Here is a 4090-nt window from a genome sequence, read left to right on the forward strand (position 1 = left end):
CTGTGTGAGGTCTGGCGTTGTCATGTTGGAACACTGCGTTGGCGTTGGCCATAACTGGAACGATGTGTGGCCGGAGGATCTGGTCAATGTAGCCCTGTGCATTCAGGTTGCCCTGCACGTGGACCAGGTCAGTTCTGCCAGTGTGTGAGATGGCTGCCCACACCATGACACTACCCCTGCCGAATCTGTTCACTTCCTGCACGCAGTTTGCCGCATAACGTTCACCACGACGCCTATACACACGACATCTTCCATCATGACGTCGGAGCAGAAATCGGGACTCGTCACTGAACCACACCTGTCTCCATCGCAGTTGAGGCCATTGTCGATGAATCTGGCACCACTGCAGTCGGAGTCGACGGTGTTGTGGTGTTAAGATGACACCTCGAACTGGACGTCTGGCACGAATTCCTACCTTACGTAGGCGGTTCCGTACGGTCTGGTCGGATATCCTGCGCAAACCTGGTATTGCTGCGGCTGTGGAGGTGGCAGTAGTCAATCGTTCCCGAAGGTGGCGTACCCGGATGTAGCGGTCCTGCCCGGGGGTAGTGACCCGTGGTCGACCGGATCTAGGGAGGTCACGTGTTGATCCATGTTGGAGATGGAGATGGTGCTTGGGGACACATGGAATGCCCTGGCAACGGCCGTTCTGGATTCGCCTGTGTCTAGTCGGCCGATGGCATTGTTTCTCTGCGGTTCACTGAGACGTGGCATGTCCTGGATTGTCAACTGTCGGCCAGATACAGAGGCCAGGCAAGCGAACACCCTGCACTTTTATACTGTCGGTGTTCATGTTGCACGTGCAGTGGTGACATGGTTTGCACGTGGCTGCGTTTTTGCGAATATTCACATTTTGGAACTTTATTGTATAGTAGCTGCGTTTTATCGAATGTAACCGTGGGAATGTGTTTGGGACATGCAATGACCTTATATTCACAAAGCATGAACCGGTAGGAAATATAAAATCGGAGTTATAACCCATTTGTACCCTTTTGCGTTTCTTTTTTTGAAGAGTATATATATGCATACAGTGTACAGTATGTCGACGGGCGTGACAAGGTTAAACTTGGTTTGTAGTTACACATATATATATGTATACAGTGTACAGTATGTCGACTGGCGTGACAAGGTTAAACTTGGTTTGTAGTTACACATATGGACGGTCATCATAATGCATAAGGGCATGATGTAGCCCAGTGGTAAAGAGTTCGCTTGATGCGATGTCGGTCTAGGATCGATCCCTGTCGGTGGGTCCATTGGGCTAATTCTCGTCCCAGCCAATGCACTGGATGCGACTCGGCGAAATAAAATAAATTTCAGTATTCTTGTACTAAATTTTACATTTGGGTATAATAACATACTATACTACTCAAAAGAATTTAAGGGTCAAAAATTTATAACCAAGTAAGTTTCAGAGTGTATTAGATTGATGATGTAAACTACACCAAATTTTGTATTTATTGTTCCATATTTACAAAAAACCACAAATAAACGTCACTGTATACAAGAAAGTTACATGACATGCTATCAAAGTTGAAGGTTGTCAAACATGGATTTTACACATTAGAACATTCGTTTAATAGTGTGTGAATCCACCCCTGGCGCGAATACACTCGACACATCGTTGCCTCATGCTGTTGATCAGACGTCTGAAGAACTCTTGGGGAATGGCCTGCCACTCTGCCATAAGAAGTTGACCCAGATCATGAAGGTTGGCCGGAGGGGCATGGTTATCCCGAACTCTCCTGCCTAATTCGTCCCAGGCGTGCTCTGTTGGGGCCAAGTCAGGCGAATATGCTGGCCAATCCATCCTGGCGATACCTTGTTGTCTGAGAAAGTCCGTTACCACCCTGGCGCGGTGGGGTCTGGCATTGTCATCCTGCAGAACTGCCCCGCCGCCAATCTGCTGAATGCCTGGGAGAACCAACGGCCGGATAATCTCATTCAGATAGAGGATTCCATTCAGATTGCCATCCACCACATAGAGGGGGTCCTGTGGTGGATAGAGATGCCGCCCCACACCATGACGCTGCCACCACCGAACCGGTGACGTTGTCTAACGTTAACGTCAGCGAAGCGCTCCCCAGGACGTCTGTAGACACGAACCCGACCGTCGTTGAACTGGAGACTAAACCTGGACTCATCAGTGAACATCACTCGACCCCACTGAACACGTTGCCACCGCAGATGAAGCGTGCACCAGTGACGTCTGGTCGTTCTGTGATGTGGTAGGAGTGGTGGTCGAACAGCCTGGCGACGGCAGCGTAGATTTTTGGCTCTCAGACGATTGCGTATGGTTTGATCAGACACTCGAGTTCCAGTCGCAGTCCGCAGATTGTCACGTAATCGGCGTGCAGTGGTTGTGCATTGATGTAGAACCATATTGGTGATGTAGCGGTCCTCTCTATTTGTAGTGTTTCGGGGTGTTCCCGAACGTGGACGATTTTGAATAGAATTCGTTGCTTGGTACCAAAAAAAAAAAAAAAAAAAAAAAAAAAAGGAAAAAAAAAAAAAAAAAAAAAAAAAAAAAAAAAAAAAAAAAAAAAAAAAAAAAAAAAAAAAAAAAAAAAAAAAAAAAAAAAAAAAATGCCACAGTCGGCCAACGACACTCTGACTGACACCAAGTCTCAGAGCAACATTTCTCTGCGTATTGCCATCCTGAAGCCAAGCAATAGCCCTTCCTCGATCTTCGATAGTCAGTTGAAGTCGTACCATTGTCGAATTTGGAATGTGCACCGTACACGAACGCAAGCTCCAATTATACGGAAATTCAGCATTGGGAACATGGAATATACGTGCAAAGCGTGCAAATGAAGCGCTGTGTGAAAAAGCAAGTTATGGGCACTTAGCAGACCTTTCGCTTTCGCCCTAATTTACGTGCAAATGTAAGCATGTTTTCGCCATTAGAACTAGTCGACAGTGTCAGTGACAGTGGATTTTAATTCATTTATGGGTTGCTTAGACCCACTTTTGTCAAAATGGAACAATACCATGCGTGACATTATGGTCTAGCTAATATAATTGACATTCAGAAAATAATGTCAAAAATATCGTCTGACCCTTAAATTCTTTTGAGTAGTATAACTTAGATGAATTCTGACAAAGTTTATTGAGTATTTTATTATCAGGTTAATAGTTTTTGTATCATTTGTTGTATTTTGCAAACAATTCTATTCTTATCAACACAGGATGCAGAATCCCCGAAAATAGCAAGATCCCTGAAAATAGCAGGATCGATCCCCCAAAATAGCAGGATCCCAGAAGATGACGGCTACACACGGCTGCACACAGCTTGGGACATCAACAGATGAAAGTATGTTTTGATAGTATGTAATAATAATATGATTTGATAATATGTTTCTTCAGATAGTACTAAAGCAAATAACATTTGATAGAACAGTTAATACCACAAGTCCTGTTACTGGTGATGAATGTAAACGTGTTGTAAAAAACATTAGTTTTATCTGGGCAAAAAATGTATGCAATTTTATTCCATCTAGTACTGCTGTGTCACGTAGCCTTGTGCATGAAACATTTTTGGGGTACCTGTAAAAAAAATAAGTATTCAAATTTTGTGTGGAACAGGGTAGTCATAGATGCTACCTGTTACCTCTGAAATGATTAACCCCCAGTTTTTTCTGATTGACTTTAGGGGTGGTAGTATTTATATCCATGGATTATATATCGATTGATATGCTGCAGGTAGGAGTTTCAGTCACAATTGTCGTCTATGGGATTTGATTTGGTGGTATTCACCTTTCAACTCATTTCTCTTAGGTATTTGTTTTTTTTCTCTGTAGCATTGTTTCCTTCTTGTTATTATGCATACTTGGTATTTGGAACCACCATTCCCATGAGCCGTGTTGTATCATATCAGTCTTCTCTTCATAGCAGGTGTGTGTGGGGGGATGAGGGGATATGAGGAAGGGGAGGACAGGTTGGTCTGGAAAAGCATATATAGGCAAAACTTCCAGAATCCGATTTGATTGGTTTAACATTTTGTTTGTTTCTTTAAAGCTTATTGAAATACTGTACAATAAACATGATACTCCAGTTTGTATGAATACCGTTAAATTTGGTTTGTTGTTAC

This window comes from Gigantopelta aegis, chromosome 13, assembly GCF_016097555.1.
Source record: "Gigantopelta aegis isolate Gae_Host chromosome 13, Gae_host_genome, whole genome shotgun sequence".
NCBI classification, from domain to species: domain Eukaryota; kingdom Metazoa; phylum Mollusca; class Gastropoda; order Neomphalida; family Peltospiridae; genus Gigantopelta; species Gigantopelta aegis.